General features: G+C 40.5%; 1 pseudogene; it reads right to left on the bottom strand.

Annotated features, from left to right (window-relative positions):
* Positions 1–14736: 14736 nt before the first annotated feature.
* Positions 14737–22422, bottom strand: LOC717001 (ankyrin repeat domain-containing protein 11 pseudogene; annotated as a pseudogene).
* Positions 22423–22879: the final 457 nt, after the last annotated feature.

The raw sequence follows: 22879 nt of genomic DNA, 5'->3' as shown, positions 1-22879 counted from the left end.
TGGCTATGCCTGGTACTCACTGATATCACTTTTATAAATACAAAAGGTTTGGCATCAAGCAAGACTTATAATTTAGGTGAGTCCTTTCAGTCAGATCAACTTTTTACATTGACACAGCATTGAATACAAACAATACAAGTAAAAAGGCCATTTAAAACTCAAGCAAAAGCAATGGATGTATAAGAAAAGTATTATAATAACAATATAGTCATCCTTCAGTTTTCATGGAGAATTGGTTCCAGGATGTCCCACAGATAACCAAATTCTTGTATGCTCAAGTCCCTTATAGAAAATGGTATAGTATTTACATATAAGCTACATATATCCTCCAATATAATTTAAATCAGTTCTTAATTACTTATAATTTATAATACAATAAATATTTGCTATACTGTATTGTTTTGGTAGTAATTACAAGAAAAGCATCTGTACATGTTCAGTATAAATGCAACCTCCATTTTTTTCCAAAAAATTTTAATCCGATTGGTTAAATCTATGGCTGCAGAACCTATGGGTACAGAAGGCCAACTATGTATTAATTAACTGCATGATAATCACATATGCATAGTCATTAACAAAGCAAACACTTCATTGATTCTCAATATTTAGAATCAACATATAGACAAAGCACAGAATATATGATTATATTATGAAATAGAATATAAATGCTATTAACCTTGGCATTAAAATACAGATAAAGGGAGTTCAGAGGTTGAGGGAAAATGAGGGAAAATGGAGTTGAAAAAAATTGTTGACAGTTAGCTTGTGTTACAGAGTGAGCAGCATAGACACAGCTTGGCTGTTTGTAAAAACAAGAGCTAATTGAATCACGAAATGGTAAGTTTCCAAAATTTATGTATTAAGGAAACAGAAAATAGTGAATTCATTATTTGAGGAAGGAAAGAATATTCCATAGTAGTTAAAATAGTTAGTGTTTATCACCTTAGGTGGTAAATACAGATAGCAGAAATTGATAAATCAAAAAAATAGAAACATAAACAGACATGTGTCACACAATGACTTTTTCAATGACAGATCACATGTCCAATTGTGATCCCATAAGATTGTAATACCTTATTTTGACTGTACCTTTTCTATGGTTGGATTTGTTTAGATAGACAAACACTTACCATTGTGTTACAATTGCCTATACTATTCAGTACAGTAACTTGCTGTTCAGGTTTATAGCATAGGAGCAATAAGCTATAGCATGTGACCTAGGTGTACAGTAGGCTCTACTATCTAGGTTTGTGTAAGTACATTCTATGATGTCCAGGGAACCACAAAATTGCCTAATGATACACTTCTCAGAATGAACCCCTGTCATTAAGTGACACATGACTATGTAGACTGATGAAGATAATCAGCAAAAGACATAGTTCCTCTTTATAAGCCTGTGTATACTACATAATTAAATGTGCACATATATTACCTTAGCTATACACTCATACATATGTACAGCCAAAGTAATGTATGTTCATCTTAATACATTTTATATACATTTATATATGTGTGTGTATATGTATGTATATAGATACATATAGAGAGAGAGAGAGAAGAGAGGGAGCTTGAAAATGGATGGAAAGTAAGATTCTTAAGACTAAAATTTTATCTGCCTCTGCTCAGGACACTAAAATGTAATAATTTAGACTAATACTGGTGGAAAATATTTCCAGTTATCTTAGTTGCAGAAATGCTTGTTAAATTCTCCCAATTAGCGTGTATTCACTCTCAATATCCAGAAAGGAATTTATGATCATAACTGAATATGTGCATCAGAAAACAAAGAGAGTATGTGATGTACATATTAAAATCTCAGAAAAATTAATAAATTTATATTTAGATTTACAGCAAAGTCTCTCATAGATTTAATGGTGTTAAAATTACCCCAGTAATAACTTGTTACAGAAATACTTATTAAAGCAGGTGTCTGGACTTGAGAACTATAGACCAATGGGCTACACAGTGCTCATATTTCTCTTGGAGATGACGAAGATGAAGGAAGCAAGCCCAACAAAGTGTTTTTCATGCTTCTGCTTGTATCATATTTGCTAACATTTCATTAGCCCAAGCAAGTCACATGAGCACACAAAAAACCAAGTAGTGGTGAAGTACATTTGACCTGCAGAGGTGGAAGAAACTGTAGTGACGTGGTGCATGTTTTGGATAAGGGGAAGGTGAATACTTCAGGCCAATGGAGCAATCTCCAATGTATCTCAAGGTTAGGACTGTTACTTGCATATAAAGGATACAAATGAGTATTTGTTGTTGAACTTTCTTGTAATATACTTTCCATTTACAGGTTTAAGAATTATCTCTAGCCCATACCGATCTCTCTCTAAATAATGTACGCTAAACAAATTGGAATGTGAAGGAACATTAAGCAGGATAAAATAGGAAAACATATTTCATTTCTAATTCACCAATAAACAGGTAGAAAAAACTTACATTTGGGACATGCAAGTCAGCATTTTGCTCATGCTGACTTGGAAGTAATAACTCAACTAATCTGTGTTTATGCGAACAAAATGGATAAAATTATTTCATTTTAAATGGTGTGTTTTTGTTTCATTTAGACAGAAAGAGAGGCACCTGAGTTAAGTCTATTTCACACACACACAAAAAGAAAAAGAAACATATGCATCTTTTAAAACTTCCAAAATAGGAGTCTTGGAATGCATATGTATAAGAGTGGTGAGTAGGTGGACAATTCAGGTGCTATGGAGAAGATAGCAAGATAGGAATGGTTCAAACTGAGAATATGTATACAATTGCTAAGTAGAGAGAGAAGCAAGTTCACCTTTGTGTATTCAGAGAAGCAAATGGAAGAAAATGCTTTAGCGGCGTATAGTAATAAAAATGGAAAAACTCAGTCTTTACATTATTGATTACTGTAAGTCATATCAGAATTGAATAACATATGGAAAGAATATATACTGGGGGTAGAATTAGTCCTGAAAGAAAATGGCTACTATTGTGGGAAAGCAAAAAAAAAAAAAAAAAAAAAAAAAAAGCAAAAACAAACAAACAAAAATCCCTCAAACACTTGGTAAAATGCTTGATGACCAAGGAATGGAATAAGGATGTTCATGTTACAGCAAGCACTAGGAATGAGGCAAGTCTGTTATCATCATGAGAGTGTTTGATCCAATAACCAAAACAACCAGATGCAATTAGGTTTTCTAAGTATGTTGAATATAAGTTATAAAAATTTTTTCTTTAAATCTGTAGGACTATACACATTTTTCCTCTGAGACAGAGTCTTTCTCTGTAGCCCAGGCTGGAGTGCCGTGGCGTGATCTTGGCTCACTGCAAGCTCCACCTCCCGGGTTCACGCCATTCGCCTCAGCTCGCCAAGTAGCTGGGACCACAGGCGCCCGCCACCACACTTGGCTAAATTTGTTTTTGTGTCTTTAGTAGAGACGGGGTTTCATCTTGTTAGCCAGGATGGTCTCCATCTCCTGACCTCGTGCTCCACCCGCCTCGGCCTCCCAAAGTACTGGGATTACGGGCGTGAGCCACGGTGACCAGCCATAGGACTATATACTTTCTAAAGTAAAACATTTAGTATGTCTAGATCTGGAAGCACATGCATTAAGGTTTTATTAGAAAATAGTTGGGCACATCGTGGAGAAGTGGTAATTGAGTCTAGGTTTCGTCTAAGTGATCAAAGTTGTGGCTTGAAAGTGTGATTTAAATTGATTTGGGTTAAATCAAATCCACCTTAGATCCTGCTGCTTATGCTTGCAACCTTACCTAAGGATTATTGTATAACAGGAAGGAATGCCAAGCATTAGAAGAGATAACCAGGAAACAGTGCTGTAAATGAATGCCCACACTGAGAAACAACACATATTTTCCTCTGACTGTGAAAATGGATGTGTTAGTTGCATATACAATAAAATAACAGCATGAATATTTGATATAACTAAACAATGCCTTCAACCTAACCTCGGAAAACTCTTGACCCAGCACATTCTCACAAATTACAGCATGATTTTCAAAAATCAGAGACTGCACATTGTCTACTGCACATTTTTTTTACAGTACGTCACCAAATTTGTTTTAAGCAACTACTTTGAAATATTACCTATGAATACCCAGATGAATAAGTGAGGGCCCTGTCCTCAAGAAGAGACACATGTGCTGATAATTACTGTTACAATAATAGGAACGGGTCCTGTGTGTTAAGGAACACAAATAAGCAGCTCTTAAACTGACCTTAGATAGCTATGGGAAGCTTTCTAGAGGAGCTGATAATTGAATTGAGTGAGTTGAGCCAAAGAATCAGGGAAGTGTGCTCTTGGCAGAGAGAAGAAGATAGGCAAAGTCACAAAAATAAGAAATAGCTTAATGTGTAGAAGAAACTGCTTATGATTAGCATAATTAGAGTATGGTGTAGGAAGCTGACCCTGGCAGGGGATGAGGTTGTGGAGGTCACATAACAGCATCATAGGTCAGGCCAAGGCTTTTTCTTTGGCAAATGAACTAAAAAAAGTTTTAATTGTGTATCTTTATCACTAAAAATATTTCAAGAATGTACTTTCAATATAATTTATGAGTAATATCCAAGTATTATTGCACCAATGTATTGGAAACAGTATAAAAACATTAATACAAACAAAACATGTTTTAAAGGATAAGATAAATCGTAAGTGGAAATTCTAATATTTTCCTCCTACACATCAGTAATTTACCAAGTGTTTTTCTGGGTTGGAGGGGGATACACCCCCCTTGGAAACCACTATTTGAAACACTGAGAGTAAGGGAATTGACTTTGTTACTCTAACAGCAGAATGGAGGTTAGAGTTAAGACAGCCAAGATTAGAAAGGAGAAAGAATAGTTAGGAGAAGGTCAGTAAGACTGATACAGGTAAGATGGAGTGCATATAAATTCTGAGGAAGAATTAGTTGGGTGTAGTGGTGGGCACCTGTAATCCAAACTACTCAGGAGGCTGAGGCGGGATAATCACTTGAACCTGGGAGGTGGACGTTGCAGTGAGCAGAGATCGCGCAACTGCACTCCAGCCAGGGCGACAAAGTGAGACTCTGTCTCAAAAAAACAAAGAACAACTTCTACAAAAAATTCTGAGGAAGAAGAAACAGTTGGACATATTAACTATTGTCTTTGGATGGCAGTTCCTATGTTCATAACTTAGTGTTAATTAAATGATTAAAATAGTTAAAGATTTCATAAAGAGGGCCAAGTTTAGCAGGCCAGTGTCCCATTTTTCCAGATACTTATTCTCCATTCAAATAATCTTGCAAAAATGCTAGCAACAGAATAATTTCAATATGCTGTGTTTATCTACCAAAACATATGTCCATTTAAGGGCCTATATTTAGTTATTTAACTCAAGAAGAAAGTGGCTACTTAAGACAGGGTGACACAATGGCAAAATAATAAAAATCCAGCTGATTTAGCCTCATGTAGTCTTTCAAAGTCACAAGATCACTTATGTACATCTGTCAAGATGTAGGGGGTGACCATGGCAGTTAAAAGAGATAGTTTGGGGACATAGAAACTTTTTAAAGAATTGGTATTTGTTGTTGTTTGTGTGTTTGTTTGTTTGGAATGGTTATTAAGTTCCAGTGCTGGGAGTCAGAAAAAAATGGAAAAGGGGCAGACTTTCTATCCCTATAATAATCTTTGAAAATTTTGAAATTGTCCTTGGAATTTGAAAAAGCCTAAACACCCAAGCATGAAAGCACTTTTGGTTCTAATAATCTTTTATAAGAAATTTTCTTTACGGAAGAGCAAAGCTTTCTACAAATGTGCATTTCAATCTGACAGCATCTCTGCTGCAGGAAATATATGAAGGTAGGCAAATTTCATTGAATGAAGAAGAAGCCAAAATGAGAATAATAGCAGACTTTGGGCTGGAGAGTATTGCAGTGATTGGTTTCAGTCTGGGACAGCTTCTTTTTGTCAAGCTTCTTCAATGATGTGAGAATTTTTGATGTTGAAAATATTTTTTCATGTTTTTATGAGAAAATAGAAATGGCCTGTTTTAAATAAAAAATAACAGAATGGAACTAGAAGGAATGATAGACACACAGTTGATCAAAATCTTAATTCTGACTTGACATTGTAGAATCACAGCAGAGGGAACTCAAGTCTCAATGAGTCCAGTCACTCGTTGGATACATAAGATGCACATATTCCCATCTGCAGATGATAAAAGTATAATTAAACAAGGTTAAATACTCTGTCCATAAAACAGTGAGTTATTGGTGAAGGAATGGGAAATTAGGCTGCCTGCATTTTACAACCATCCATGAGGTAAATATCAGGAAATATGTTTGTTACCTACAGATAAATTATGTTGTGTATACTATTTTTAAATAGCTGTTTTAATTTGATAAACCATTTAGCTGAAACATGAGTGTACGTATGTCTGTGTATTTCTATGGACATCTACATATCTGTCTACATCTTTAAAGGACCTATTTTGGTCAATAGAACAAGTGGACTTAAAATTTATCTGTATTTTATATTACGATGAATTCGCAAAAAATCAAATATTCTGTGATATATTTTAAATGTATTTGTCTTTTTTGTTCATCATTCAAATAAGAAAAATCCATATGAATATAGATATAGGTTATTTCTGATGTTTTTCTCAGAGTAGGCTACATTTTATTAGCAATTACTTTTGCACCAACCTAATAAATCCAAAGTACAAAAACTGAGTGAAAAGATGAAGAATTGAAATAAACATTTTGCTCTTTTTTGGGGATAGAATCATCTTGAGAGACTAGTGCTTTTATCCTCTTTACAAACACTTTTAGGTAATGTCTTGTCATAGTTCAGATCTCCAGAGCTTAAGAGTTGACATTGGAAAACCTAAATGGGCCTCATTAAAGATCTGGGACAAAGTGAATTGTTGAAGACAATAATTTTTTATAGCTATTTCCGAGACTAACCAATTTTTGGTTAGAAAAAATCATGTAGTTGCTTTGCTATATTTCAGTACATATTGATGTTCTTTGAAGCAGACTCTGTAAAAACTAAATAACAAGGATTTTTAAATGACAATTTTCCCATGCCAAGTACTACTAAGTATACTTTTAAATACTTTTTTAATGGTGGAAATTTATAATCAGTGTCATTGGAATAGAAATCTTTATGTGGGGCATTAGAGAAAAAGAGGATTTTTTAGAAAACCTCTCAACTTTTCTGTCACCCATTATTCACTGCAATGTGCTTATCTTTTGTTCTCTGCTTCAAATAGGTTTTAATTAAAGATATATACATTCCATATTTTATAAGGTATAGAGGAGGATAATGTATTCCTTTATGAGAGCAACAGATGGAAAAAAGAAAGAAAAATGATGAGAGACTAAGAAGCAAGTATATTTTAGAATCTCTCAAGAATTATAAATATATAAAGTTCTAAGACAAGTATATGAAAATGTGAGACCATTCCATCTCAGGAAGATGCTACATAATCATTATATAATCATTAAAAATTTACAACTATAGCTTTTTTTTATTTTTTATTTTTTATTTTTTAGACGGAGTCTCGCTCTATCGCCCAGGCTGGAATGCAGTGGCCTGATCTCGGCTCACTGCAAGCCCCACCTCCCGGGTTCACGCCATTCACCTGCCTCAGCCTACCAAGTAGCTGGGACTACAGGCGCCTGCCAGCATGCCTGGCTAATTTTTTGTATTTTTAGTAGAGATGGGGTTTCACCGTGTTAGCCAGGATGGTCTTGATCTCCTGACCTTGTGATCCACCCGCCTCGGTCTCCAAAAGTGCTGGGATTACCACGTGACAGCTTTTTATTTTTTAAATTTTTAAATTAACAATTTTATTAAGCATAATTTACATATTATAAAATCCACCCATTGGAATTATACATTTCAATGACTTTTAAATAAAGGTATACAGTTGTGCAATCATCTCCATAATCCACTTCACAGCTCTTTAGGGTTGCTTTTCTTTCTCAGATTCATAGAGGAGTCTCTTTTAATATATATGATCAATTAATCACTGATTTTTTAAAAATCGTAATATATCTTTCAATACATGCCAGTTTAGAAACATACACATATCTGTAGCAAAGTGACATTGTAAGTAAATACAGTACAATTATTATACAGGTCATAGGAATCTAATTTATCAGAATAAAAGCCTTTCTCAGAGAATCACAAAGTGTATAGACCTTTTTTTTAAGTGGTAAGTAAAATAAAAACCACATGACATATCTAAGAGGTATCCTTTCGTCCAATCTGTTCTCTTGATCGATAATTCTATTTTCAAGCTCACAATAGAAGCCCAACTCTTTCATGAAACCTTCTCACATTTCTCCAATATAACTTTTTTTCTCTCTCTCAACTATATATTTATAACTATTAACTTTTACATATGAAAGTCAGTGTATCTTATCTTAGAAATGTATATAAATTACACCATTTATTCTCTTTGAGTTCTACCATGGATTTTTCAAGTCTTTTTCCCACAGTGCCTAGCATTTTACTTTATGAATTAAGTAGCCAATTTATACATATTTAATTAAATATAAAGAATAAACTTTTCTTGATTGTATGCATCTAGTGCATAATAAAGACAGAGTTTATGTTATCTGAAACTTTATAAAAGTGATAGGGAATATATATGTATAATATATAATGTATCTAGATTAAATAGTATGTATATATATGTATATTTATATAAATAACAATTTATATAATTGTTGGTGTTCTCAGTACAGAGTACACTAAAGCCTGAGTTACCTAGGAATGATAATACATAAACCCAGAAATTAGGAATGATAATACATAAACCCAGAAATTACTCAATAAAGAGAAGAAGATATTATAGACAAGAGAAACAATTTAGAGTCTTTCTATAATAAGAGAACTTGTCATATCTATATCTTAAAAATCTCTGCATTCATCCCCAGCTCCTGAACTGTACAGTCCAGCCATAGTTTGTATCTACTAATGGTTTGGGGATTACTTTTCACTCTTTACAAAAGTCTATTTGATCTATGATTACATGGCGCTGCCTTTGCTCTGCAGATACCTGGGTAGCTGTGGATCTCTGAAGGGTAGTGACTTTTAGTTGGGGGAAAAAAAGGCCATTGTCACCCTACAACCTCTCCAAACTCAAAGAACCAGTGCTTTGCCAATTCTTATTTAACTGTGTGGGTTTCATAGTTTGCCATCTTTTCCTTTATTAACACGTATTTTTAGTATTTAAAAAATTAACTATCTTCATCTTTTTATCTCCTTTGATCTTCACCTTTAAAAAATATTTCTAGTTCTTTGAGCCTATTCATGCATCCATTGGAAGATCAAAAAGAATGTGAAAAAGCCAGAGTCAGCCATCTGGAGGATCAATTAAGAATGATAAACTTTTACACAAATGGTCCTTAATCCAGGGATGTATTCTGCTTCAAAATGATTCTAACATCTGGTCTCTTTGGCAAAAGTAAAGCTAAGAATGAGAGTTATCACCCCGGGTAATTTTGGGAATTACTGTCTTTTTTGGCTACATTTGGCTAGGGCACCTGTCAGAAGAGAGTAGGGAGAAGTATACTACAGGAAGAATAGCAGTATTTTTGAGAAGCTCAGTGCACAACTTTACAATTGATGCCTCTTTGGGTTTTGGAAATGACGTTAAGGAGCCTTTTCAGAAACTTGCAACCTCAAAGGCAGTTAAAGGTGGTTCAAATAAACTCCTTCAGTTGAAAGAAGAGTGAAAGAATAAGATCAAGAAGGGAAGGGATGTGTCCTTAATCTGTATGTACTGCTATAACAAAATACTTGAGACTGAGTTATTTGTAAAGAATAGAAACATGTTTTCTCATAGTTCTGGAGTCCATGAAGTCTAAAATCAAGGTGCCAGCAGGTTCATTTGTCTTGTGAGGGCTACTTATTGCTTCCAAGATGATGCGTTGTTGCTGCATCCTCCAGAAAAAAATAACACTGTGTCCTCACATTGCAGGCCTCACAGTGGAAGGGCAAACCAGAGGAATGCTGCCTGAAGTCTCCTTTATAGGACTTTTAATCCCATTCATAAGGAAGCAGCCCTTATAGTATAATCACCTCTTAAAGGAGTGACTTATTAATACTATCACATTGGTAACACCTGAATTTTGGAGGGGACACATTCGAACCATAGCAGTTGTTAAGTCAGGAGGAGATTAGGAATACTGCCTTCAGAACCCTTCTTTGCAGCCTGGGGCTCCTCAGTTTTCATACTCCCAGAAGGTGAGTAGGAGGAGGAAAGGATCCTTGTTTTAGTGAGTTCCCCCTGCCATAAAAAATAGTCAGAGTCTGAGTGGCTTAAGCAACAGAAATGTATTTTCTCATAGTTCTGGAGGCTAAGAAGTCTAGCATCAAGGTGTGGACCAATTACTGGAAAAGGCTTTCTTCCTGAGCTTTCAGATGGCCACCTTCTCACTGTGTCCTCATCTGGTAGAGAGAGAGAAAGCACACTGTCTCATTTCTCTAAGGATATTAATACCATCATGAGGGTTCCCCTTTTGTGACTTATTTATGTCTAATTACCTCTCAAACATCTCATCACCACATATCAGCTCATTTTGGGGAACATAATTTAGTCCATAGCTATTCTGCACTAAGAAAAGGATGTGCCTTTAGTGATGCTGCCACTTTGAACAGATCACTCTATCAGTATGAAATTTTGTTGGCTGATCTGTGAATTGACTATGAAAATTCCTAATCACCTGCATGCTGCAGGATGTCCAAATAGCTTGATTTCTTCAACGTATCTGCGGGGGATAACCAAAGTGCCTGTTAAACAATAATTAGAAACTGTAAGAAGTATAATATTTCTCTCAGAATCTTAACAAGCTACTGACTTATTTTAAGATGTATTTGAGTTTTTCCTCGTTTCTGTCATGATGGTTAATTCAACAGTAAACTGGGTATATTGGATACCTGGAGTCTGATATCTGACCCTTAACATCTATTACTATCTCAAGCTGCAAGGTAGTTTTCCACCTCTTCCATGATACAAGCTGCCTTTGCTTTTGTTGTCTCCCTAGACATTTTATGAGGTTCCATCAATGATGGAAACAAGTTGAGTTTCTCCTAGCTGATTTTTGCCTGCAACGTTCTCTAATATATCTAAGCCATACTGTTTCTCTAGGATTATGTCAACGTGTTTCCCATTGGAGCTGTGGAGATATGTGGATAAATCCTCAAACATCTATGTGGGAAATAAGCTGGGGAGAGGCATATAAGATAGAATTTTAAGTCCTTTATTCAGGAGACAATGCCTTCTTTCTTATGCCCTGGAATAGAAGCACCACAGCACAGACTTGGGCCTAAATTTGCAAAGCCACTTGTATGTACTTGCTGTGGAACCTCAAGTAACTCGTCTAAATTTTTTGAGCACATTTCCTTATCCATGAAATGTAGTTATAATACCTATTTTGCAGTTATCAATATATATAAAAATAGATGAATTAAGTTCTACATAATTTATGGTCTTCAACAAATAGTATTATTTATGAAAATTATGTCATCATTATTGCCATCTTCATCATCATCATCATCATCATTGTCACTTAAGGATTCATAAGCTCAAACATCTGAGGAAGTTTTATTACACTTATTATAACATGGGCACCAAATATTGGAATTTTCGTGGAAGTTGGAGTATGTGTTTGGAATTAATTATATGGACATTTTTGCCTCAGAGAAATAATATAAACTTTCTGGGTTTATTTCTTTTTTTCTAGGCTAATAATTTCCTATGTATAAACATTTGTTTTTCAAAAATAAGAAGTTACATAAGCATGCAAACTGAAACCCCTGTTTTTGGTGAGACACATTTCACTTTTGCAAGGAGAATTGTCTTAAAAGGGAAGCCAAACTATGGTAAATCCTCATATTTTTCTAGATCACAGCCACAATATAGTGTCACATCAATTATATTAATTTACTTTGCCATTATTTGGCCAGACATAAAGATTCTGCAGAAAAACTGCATTTGGACTGGCATATTATTTGGAATTGCCTGAAAGGATGGAGAATCAAGAAATTGTTATCAAGACCAGTTTGCTATTCAACAAATGGGGAGTTATTCACCAATCCATTCTGTTTTATAATACATTGGGTGTTCACTAATGTTCATCTTATTTATTTTCTTTACCCACAGTTGGTGTTTCTAAATTCTTATTTACCAGAGTAAGCTTTATCCAGTTTCTAAGGCCAGGACTGAAGTATTTAAATCCTCCCCAATTTAATTCTAAGGATTTCAACATCATTACCTTCTACTCATCAGCTATCTTTAACTTGTGAGTACCCAAGTCCTGATAACCAAGACTTGCTTTGTTCCTGGAACTATAGTCCATGTTGTAGTTCTTATAACTGCTATTTTTTTTTTCCCTTAGACTAGATGTTCTGCCTTTATAAACTGTATAACATCTAAATTTCTCTTAAGTATAGAGCCTCTGATGGCACTTGCCCTATGACCTGCTCACAGATTCCACAGTGCCAACTGCTTGCCTCCAACTTGAATGTGCAGAATTGTCAGATCTGATTAGATTTGCTTATAGGTGGATCTCTGATCTGTGATTAAGAACTCTTGATTTTCCCCCTGCACACTGTGCTGTAATTTATCCTAAACCTTTGGCCTGGTCAGCCCTCAGTTCTGGCTATTTCTTTTTCATGTATGTGTGTGTGTGTATATATACACATTATATATATATATATACACACACACATATATATGTGTATATATACACATTATATATATATATATACACACACACATATATATGTGTATATATACACATTATATATATATAAACACACACATTATATATATTATGTATATATAATTCTAATTATATATAAATTAGCATGTATATATGATTCTAATTTGTAATTTCTAACTCTGCCAATTCACTCTATTCTTTTGCAATTAACAAGCTTTTCCTTAAAAATCCGAGGTCTAAACCATAAATGGGCTTCATTACATCTTATCCCAAATTACTTTGAATAGGAATTTGGGATATGAAACTGTGAATAGGTAGGCAATCTGGTGCTGGAGTTGAGATGGAATGAAGGAGCAGAAGTTATATTGTGCCTTGAGTTATGAAACATCAAAGTAGGATTACTTTTTTCCAACTCCAGGTTCCAGAAACTTTGCCATTCTCTATATGAATCCATGGCTGCATTGAGCTATGATCCATTGCTGAGAACACAATTCTGAGTTCTTTTATGGAAGTCTATCATGTTATTAATCACAGAGAATGTGTCTTAACACTGGAACTTCAAATTTACATTCCTATGGAATGGAATGGGTAATTAGTGGGTTACACTAATGAACAGAATGGGTAATTAGTGGGTCAAGAAGATTCATGATTTGTAAATTAAAGCATAGGGTACAGCAAACATGGTGACTTAATTATTGACACATTTTTCTTACACTTATGCTTAATCTTTTCTGTTTGAGCCTTCCTCATTCTCACTGTAATACCAGGAAATGAGTGAAAGGACCCCTCCTTTATGACACAAAGAGTTGAATTAGGCTTAGCTTTCTACTCACCACCACATTTCCCCTGGACCTCTTTCAGAGAATTATCTGACCCAATAACTGAATGGGTTTTTCCATTTATAAATCCTTTGTAACTCTAAACGTTTACTCAGTGTGCTGTCCCAGTTTTATACTCCTGATAATGCTATTCTGCCAATGACCAACACAGAACTCCTCCTATCTATGGGCTGTGTGTGTGTATGTGTGTGTATGTGTGTGTGAGCATCATGTGGCAATTTCCGTTGTTGCAGTAGCTACCTATTGAGTTATAAGCGGGAGAAAATACAAATTAAACAATTTCTAACATCAAATGAGTTACCTCCAGGAGTTTAGCATCTTACAGACTGTGCTAGAGGCTCCTGCCACATGTCTAGCTTTTTAAAAAACTAATGAATTTATTTCTTTACACATAGCTGAAAGTAATGTTACAGTACAGAAGTTATTTACAACTGTGCAGTAATGTGTTGCAAACTAAATTATCTAGAAGGCAGCAAAAGTACATTGTGAAGGTATATAAAACTGTACAGCGTTTATAGATACACTTTGTAAATGATTATTGGCTCTGTAGTGTTTCAAGTTATGTTCTCAGAAAGATAAACAAAATGCCCAAGATTAAAGGAAAAAAGATACAAACCACGTGGATTTGACTCCATTAAAAACACTGCGGGGGTCCTGGTTCTGTGTCCCTCTGCCTGGGCAGGTGGCATGGCCAACGCCCTGCTCCGCACCAGGTCCTAAGCCCAGTCGGAGGCCGTTGCAGCTCTGTGGCAACAGGACCATGGCTGGGACTGCACTCCTGCCCCTCTGACCTGGAGGTCACCGTTTGTGAGAGATGATAGACACCTTAATTTTCTTTAGTTGATCAGAATAGAGCAAAAATTTTTTTAAAAATCCACTCCGTTCTCCACCTCCTGAAATGCCTCTGCAGTTGGTTGGAGAAAAGGGCCCGAAGGTCACCGTTTTCAGACAGAAGTTGCCATGTGTGCGCCCGGCACAAGGAGCTTTGCCCCCGCCGCGGCAACTGGTGGACAAGAGACGTGTTTCACCTCCCCAACGTCTGGCGCAGTCTGGAAGAGATGGAGATGTTTTGGCCTAGTGCAGTGTCTCTAGGGGTCTCTACTCACCCGGGTGGACATGGCGCTCCCTCCTTGGCCCCTGGGGCTCAGCAGCAGCCATGCAGCCCTCGCCTGCGTCCTGTGGTCATCCCCCGGTGTCACACCGGCAAAAAAATAAAGTCGTTGACATCGACCTTAGGCACGTAGAAGGAGGGCACCTTGTTCACGCACAGGGACTAGTGCCTGACAGGGTCCAAATTCTGCGCTTTCAGCTGCCACTCCATCCTCTGCACGGCATTCAGGGCCACAGCCTCGTGCTGCTGCCGCATGAGGAGGCAGGTCTTCCTGCGGTTGTACTTGTCGTCCAAGTCCTGGAGCCAGAAGATGAACTGGTGGGCGTTAAGCCAGTCGCGCACTGACTTGTTCTCATCACCCTGGCTCTCTAGGGGCATGTTTTAAACCTCAGAGTCCAGCAGCATCGTGCCGGTGCTGAATAGCACTGCCTAGTTGGCGACGGTCCTGGCTGCTGGGCAATGAACCTGCAGAATCTCCTGCTCACAGGACACATCAGCTTCTCCTGATCGATGCTGTGCTGCAGACGCAGCTTTCCCCGGACCGCCTCCTGCTGCCTGAACAGCTCCTTCGGGGACTCCGCCAGCGAGGGAGGGGGTGCGATCACCGGGATGTGGAGCTTGCTGAGCGACTTGCTGTCCAGGGGATAGGATCCCGCGTAGGTGACGTATTCGGCGTGCCACTGGGGGGCCTGTGGCGAGCTGCAGCACAGAATCTTGAGCTTCTCCTGGATCTTCTTCCTGGTCTGCAGGAATTCAAAGTAGGGGTTGGCCCTGTTGCTGTGGTAGGGCTCGATGGTGTCCAGCTTGATGGCGTCCACGATGGTGGCTAGCGTCTGCTGGATCACCTCCGGCGTCTGCTGCGTGGACATGTTCAGTTGCTGGGTGGAGCGCTGGAAGCAGCGTTTGCCGGATGCTGGGCCTGGGCGTAGTCCCAGTCGGAGCCGCTGGCCTGGGACACACTCCTTGGAGTGAGGTGTGCTATACTTACTCTGATTCACGAGCATCTGCAAGTTCCTGGTCATGTGCTGAGGGTTCTCCCCCACTCTGGGAACTTTCGGGGCTTCAGCCGTGAGTTTTGGTTCTGGTTCTGTGGCTTCTCGGTGGATGCTGCACGGAGGGCCTTCGGCTGGGGCGGCAGGACTGGAGGCCTCAGTGTTGTCCTGGGGGCCAGCACTGTCCGCAGCCTGGGCTTGTGCCACAGTGTCCATGGAGAGTGGGGGGCGTTAGGGGCACAAAGGGATGCGGCGGGGGGTGGGGGGGCTTCAGCCTTGGCCCCCTGGTCTCCGCTCCCCAGTGGGCACTGTTCAGGGGGAACGGGCGTGGGCTCCATGCTGGAGTCCAGATCCCCAGAGGCCCTCTCTTCTGGCGCTGCCTCTGCCTCTGTAGCTTCTAGAGCCACGTCCAGCTTTGACTCCTCTGTGGGGAGCTGGGTGGAGGCCTGGTCGGGAGGCAGTGCTGGCTGCTCCTCAGCCACTAAGGCGGAAAGATCCCTACCGTTTACGACCACGGGGCCCCTGGAGAGATCTTTTCTGAAGGAGCAAGACTTTCTTATACGGGTTCTGTTTCAACATCTGGGACATCTTTAGTCTGCAAGGGAAGTTCCGGCAGTGAGAAGGACCACAGGCCCTGGTCGTCTTCGGGGCTGGCGAAGGCGTCTGCCCAGGGCACCAGATCCACCTGGCCGAGGGTAGACAGGCTGTGGCTGTTGTCCAGGAAGCTATTTTCCAGGGGTTCCAGAGCCTCCACCTGAGCCACAGCCTCAGGAGCCACGTCCAGCGAAGCTTCCGGAAGTGACTTGCAGTTGCTGAAGAAGGACTCCAGCCCGGAGGGAGGGGCGTAAGGAGCCGCCTCTGAGGTAGAGATGGAGGCGGGGATGGCTTCTGCCCAGTCTTTGATGTCCTCCAGTCCTGGCTCAGCGATGGGCAGAGTGTTTCAGGAGAGAGGCGGAAGTGGGGCGGGTATGGCACCTCTGAGGTGCTGAAGGGCCCTGGGGCTGCAGAGTGGAGGGAGTCCGCAGAGCAGAAATATTTCGGGGACTCAGGGAATCTTTGTGGAGACTTCAGCAGGAGGTCTGAGCCCACAGGCCAGCTGACAGGGTTTTCAGAGGCGCTCCCGATCAGACTAGAAGCAAGGGCCTGCTCGGCGGGGTGGGTCCACTCGACAGGCTCCTCTGTAATGATGGTGCTGACCCTCGTCCAGTGGCTCCAGGTAACTGGGCTCTGGGGGGATGATGGGAGTCATAGCCTGCTGGTCCTCGGTGATGTCCAGGTGCGGGGGAATGGCCCCTTCGAGGGAAGGAACCAGCAGCTTATCTCTGGGGGAAGGGGAAGATTTTGCTTGTAAACTTGAGAAGACGCCCTCTGTAGATGGGGTGACAGTGACAATGGCAGAGCATCGACTTTGGGCGATGGGAGGTCATAGTCTGTGGAATATTACCCTGAGGACAAGCAAGCAAATTTCTCCGTGGGAACCGGGGGCAGGGGCGCCCTGTCTTCCATCTGGTGCGGCAGGGGGGAGTCGTAGCTGTAGGCGGCAGGAACACTCTGCTGCCTGAAGAGCTTGTCTTCTACGCTGAATTCATCCTAGGGAGTCCTCCTAATATTGACAGAAACCAACCGGTAAATGTTTGTGGAGAGAGGTTTGGCAGAAGCCTGGCTGGCGTCTTCCGAAAGCCCACTTGATGCCACGGAGAACCTGTCAAAAAAGGAGGGGGACAGGTGCTGGAAGGGTCAGTGGGCACAGACGTGGAATGCTGGGAGTCGGCGCAGTCGAACACAAGGTCCGTGTAGTCATCGGTGCTGCAGGAGGGGGTCCTGGGCGTGTGCACCACCTCCTCCTAGCTGGGTCAGGACAGCACCGACATAGGGGTGGGCACGCCAGTAGGTCGGCTCTGGCCAGGCCTGGAAGACGCAGGCAGGACCTCTTTCATGTGAGGCCCTGCGAGCCAGTCTTTGGAGTCTGCACCTGATCCCGGGTGTAGCTTATTTTTGGCAGCAGGTGGAATAGGAGTCGACTCCTTAAGACTTTTATCTTTAAACGGAGGGTCCAGCCCAGGCAGTTTCTTGGTGGGAATGTCCAGACCCTTCTTCCACCCGTCCTCTGCCGGCTTCGCCCTCTCCTTGAGGTTGGGATCTCCGGACCGGTACCTCAGCTTCTCCATCTGCTTCATCCTCTCCTTATGCCCCTTGTGGCACTCCTCCATCTCCAGGTCCTTCTGGGAGAACATCCTCTCAAAGCTGGTCAACATCAGGTCGACCTCCCCAGGAGTTTCTCCCTGGGCCTGGCATCTCTCTTGCCTGGGTCTTTGAACTGCGATACCTTATCATCCCCCGTTGCTCATCTTCATAGAGTTGCCCTTTTCTTTCTCTGCACTGTCCTTGAATTTCTCCTTCAGTTTGGCCTCCCTGAGACTTGGGTCCTCCTCCCTGGACTTGCCTTTGAGCAGGCGGGGAGGGCTGTCCTTTTCCCTGGCAGTGGGCTTCTCCTCGGTCCCTGTGATGCCTCAGAAACCAGTCTGCATGCCTGTTCAGGTGCCTCTTCTTCTCCTCTGTCAGTTTTTCCCTATGTTTCTGTCTTACTCTTCTCTTTTACGATGTTGATGGTACTACATCCATAAGGCTTTAGTTCCTTTTCTATTTTCTTGGAAGGTTCTCTCTCCTAATCACTTTTATCTTTCTTTCTGGTAGAAAATAATTCAATGGTTTTATCTAGCCCATCTTCTATGTCAGCTTTCATGTAAGAAACTCCATAAGCAACCACCTCAGAAAGTCCTTTTCATACTGGCCAGAGTCCTTCCAAGCCCTCCTTGTAATCTCTGCCCTTCTCTTTCTTCTCAGCCTTTTCTTTCTTAGCTCGCTCTCTCAGTAGTGGCTCTTCTTATATGAGGATGAGGATGAGTAGTGTCTGTGCCTCTCCTTCTCTTTCAGCTTCTCTGGGAGGCAGGTGCTCTCTCTGGCCTCCTCCTATGCAGGTGGCTGCTTGAGACAGACCTCCAGGAAGGCAGTCAGCCCTGGCTCCTGCTCTCAGTCCATGAAGCTGTCAGAGGAGACCTCACTGATTTTATCATTGGAGTCTTCTCTGTACTCATGGAGAACTGCTGCTTCTAACTTTTCAATCAGTCTTTTTTCTGTGTCCGTACTTCTCAAGGACGTCCTCTCCTTGGAATGTTCTTTATCCGACTTCTCTTTGTGTTTGCCTTTAGCCTTGTCTTCAACAGAGTGTTTCTTTTCAGCCTTCTCAGGGAGCTTCTGTTTATTTTTCTTATCTTGCGTGAAATCCACTGAAGCTCTTTCCTTGCTGTCCTTATACTTTTCTGGTACTTTGTCCTTCTCCTTGTGCTTTTCAAGGACTTTCTCTTTTTTGTCTCTCACCCCGTAGGCAGCCCCTCTGTCCTTTCTCTTGGCTTTGGGGTTCTTGTCCTTTTGCCTCTTAGGGTGCTGCTCCTCAGAAGAGGACTTCCTGTGTCTGTCAGAGGCCTGGGCCTCCTGCCCTTCCTCCTTCTCCTGGAGGCCATCCACCCTCTGCAAGTGGCTGACCTGTCTGATCTTGAACCCACTCCCTGTGTAGTCGTCTTTGTCATCCACACTCTCTTCTGTGAATACGTCTGCGATGTACCAGCTTTTCTCCTTGCCTTTCTTGTCATTTTTGTTTTGTTTTGTTTTTTCAGAGAAGTCTTCTGAGGTAATCCCAGGGAAAGTCTTCTCCTTTTTCTCTTTCCCTTGGTCAAGAAACGCTTTCCTTTCTTTGTCTTTGCCATGTGTGTCTTTATGTTTTTTCCTTGGTATCTTGGTATTTTTTTCTCTTTAAAACATTTATCAAATTCTTTGTCCTTCTGACATTTTTCGAGGATAGATTTCTTACTTTTGTCCTTGTTACTGGACTTTTGTTTGTATTTTTCTGGTTTTGTTTTCTCCTTCCTTTCCTTATCAAGGCCGTCCTTCTTCTCTCACGCTGGGTGGTGTGGTTCCCATGGCTTCAGGCCCTTCCCAAAGTCGCAGTCAGACTTTTCCTTGAAGACCATCTGGCAACCACACTCCTTCAGCTCTTCCCGGTGTGCGGTGTGCCTCCTCTGACTTGGCCCTGCTGTCCCTGTGCTCCTTGGAGCTCTGGAGGGTGTCCTTTCTGTCCCGCCCGGCCTCTGCGGACTTTCTTTCCTCTTCTTGTGGTTTTCTGAAAGGTAACCGGGGACACTTGACGCTTTTCAGTCTGGCCTTTTCTCAAAGAGTTTTTATCCAAATAGTCCCTGTCCTTTCGGAAGACGGGCTCTCTGTAGTCTTGTTTCTTCCGGGCCCTGCTGTCCTTGCTTACTCTCCTGGCTGTCCTCTTTCACTGTTTCCACGATCAACTTGGCCACAGAGTCATTCTTCAATCCATGTAGTCTGTCACTGCAGAGTCCTAGCTGTCCCCCACTTTGAAATCAAAGGATGAATTGGACAAGTCAAAAAACCACCGATTTTGCTGATCGCCAGAAAGGCTAAATTTGGTGTCTTCATTCTCCAGAAACTGATTTTTATTAAAATATTCATCAAAAGCAGAATCTTCCCTATAAACTTTTTCTTGAGTTTTCTTTATCTTCTTTAAAAGTCTCCTTCTCTTTTGAAATGTTGTCCTTTTTTTTTTTTTTTCCAGACAGAGTCTCACTCTGTCGCCCAGGCTGGAGTGCAGTGGCACAATCTCGGTTCACTGCAAGCTCCGCCTACAGGGTTCACGCCATTCTCCTGCCTCAGCCTCCCAAGTAGCTGGGACTACAGGCGCCCGCTACCACGCCCGCCTATTTTTTTTTTTTTTTTTGTATTTTTAAGTAGAGACAGGGTTTCACCGTGTTAGCCAGGATGGTCTCTATCTCCTGACCTCATGATCCGCCCACCTCGGCCTCCCAAAGTGCTGGGATTACAGGCGTGAGTCACTGCTCCCGGCCTGTCCTCTTTTAAATCATTCTTTTTCTCTAATTTTTAGGGCTGGTGTTTTGATTTCTTCTTTCTCTACTCTTTATACAGTCTCAGTTTTTCTTCTTTTGAAGACTTTTCATTCAGAGATTTCTCCTTTTCTGTTTTATTCCAACAGTCTTTCTCTTCTTGGAAAGATCTGCTGATGTCTTTGTTCATGTCTTGGATTCTCTTCAGTGATTTTTCATCTTTGGAGACCTTATGATCTCATCTTTACGGAGCCATTCTTTCTCTTCTGATTTCATTTTGCTAAGTTTCTCTTCTTTTTTAAAGTGGTCTCGATCATGCTTTAACACTTTTATTTTCAGTAGAAATATCATTCTCTAAAAGTATAGCCTTATCTGACTTTTGCTTGTAGTCATCTTATTCATATGTAAAACTTTTCAGTTTCAGCTCTTGGCTGATAGAACACTGTCCCTTCTCCTTGTTTTTGTGTTTTTGTTTTGTTTTATGTTTTTTGACCGCTTTCCCCTTCTTGTCCATCTTGAGGAGGGTGCCTCTGTGCTGGAGAGGAAGGGGCTTCTCTTCTCCGACAGGGAGCCCTGCAGCCTACCCAACTTCCTGTGCTCCTGCTTCTTCCTCACTGGCTTCAGCAATTCCACACTGGAGCCCTCAGAGGAGTAATCAGACTCGCTTGTCAGTCTCTTCCATGTGGAGTCTGATAAAGAACTGATCTCTGGCCAAGCCAGGAGAGAAATGGGTTTCCAGTTGTCTGTCTGCCAGTGCTTGGTGTGCTGGTCTGTGTGGTTGGGGTTCTGCTTCTGGGTGGCAGAGCCCCCTTGAGATGAGGTGGAGGAAGCGGACAGGGAGATGAACAGGGAGGGGTCCTTCAGTACTAGCGGGGACCCCTTGAGGCAGCTGGAGCTCCCCACGGAGTCCCTGTCACCCTCCCCACTCTCTGAGGACTCACTTTCCAACTCTGAGGAACAGAACTTGTCAATCCATTTTCCAAAGCGAACCTCTCTGCCTTTTGTTTCTTTCCTTCACTTCTTTTTCATTTTATTTTATTTGTCCTTCTGCTGCTTGGCATTAGAAGCCTCTTGTGTCTTACTACCAGGCAATATCGTATGTGCCGAGAGTCTCAGCTTCTCTCCTGTCCCCATGGTGACACTCACATCCTCCTTGTCTGATGTGTCTGACAGGATATGATGGGATTCTTTCTTTTGTGCAATAGTGTTATTTTCAGTGTAACCTTTAACCTCCATTTTGGGTGTAGAGGTAAAACTACTGGATTTCGTTTCGTTTCTTTTCTGTAATATTTTTTCAACAGATGCACCTTTCTCTTCTATTTCAGAGACTATTCTTTTTCTTTCTCTTCTATTTCAGAGACTATTTCTTTCTCTTCTATTCAGAGCACCTTTCTCTTCTATTTCAGTGACTCATAGATATATGGTAAAAAATAAAAAATAGTGTCTTAGATGGCTTCTTCTACTCTTTCAACAACCTTCTTTCTAATTATGGCTACTTACCACTTCTCTGCTTTCATGAATATCTAACTTGTGTTCAATAACCACAAAGTATCAATATCAGCTAATACCTATTCTACATCTTGCAAATAAATAGTGGGATTTTATATGCTACTTTAGGCCAGTGTGAAAAGAATCTTACATGTTTCACTTATATTATTAAGTTCTAATCACTTTTTAACTTAACAGTTTCCCTAAAGAAAATACAAGCTTCAAGATAGCACCACCAACAAAAAGTCAATTTTGTATGTCAACATTCTTGTAATAGAGTGAATTATTGTTTCCAATTCATCAGTTCCATGTAGTAGTTATTTATATACTCATCTTCATACCATTGTCATGGCTTCCTTTACCTCCATTGACTTGGTGCTTGGCCATAATCACTTGTTTTGATGAACATAATGCTAATGGACAAGATATGAGTGAACACTTGAAATGAGCATGTATGATTGACTTTGTGCTCTTCTCTTCCATCTTTTTCCATTGGCAGTGTCAGCTTGCACTTCCTCTGATCCAAGGATAATGAGTAACACTTAGAGCAGACCTAGAACAACCTCAGAGACTGGGGCCAAACACAGCTGAGCCTAGCCTAGATGGCCAAACCTGAGATGATGTGAAGACATCTATGATACAGATATACATGCTTATTTTTGTATACCACTGAGATTTTCTTGTGGTTTATTTTGTAGCATTATGTTTAACTCTCTATATTTATTACAGTGTTTACAATGTAGTAGGTATCTCAACATTTGTTTAAAATGAACAGAATGACCATTATTTAAATCAACCCGTTAAACAGACAGACACATTTGGGTA

Source organism: Macaca mulatta, chromosome 13 (assembly GCF_049350105.2).
Source record: "Macaca mulatta isolate MMU2019108-1 chromosome 13, T2T-MMU8v2.0, whole genome shotgun sequence".
NCBI classification, from domain to species: domain Eukaryota; kingdom Metazoa; phylum Chordata; class Mammalia; order Primates; family Cercopithecidae; genus Macaca; species Macaca mulatta.
This window is presented reverse-complemented; position numbering and strand designations above follow the sequence as displayed.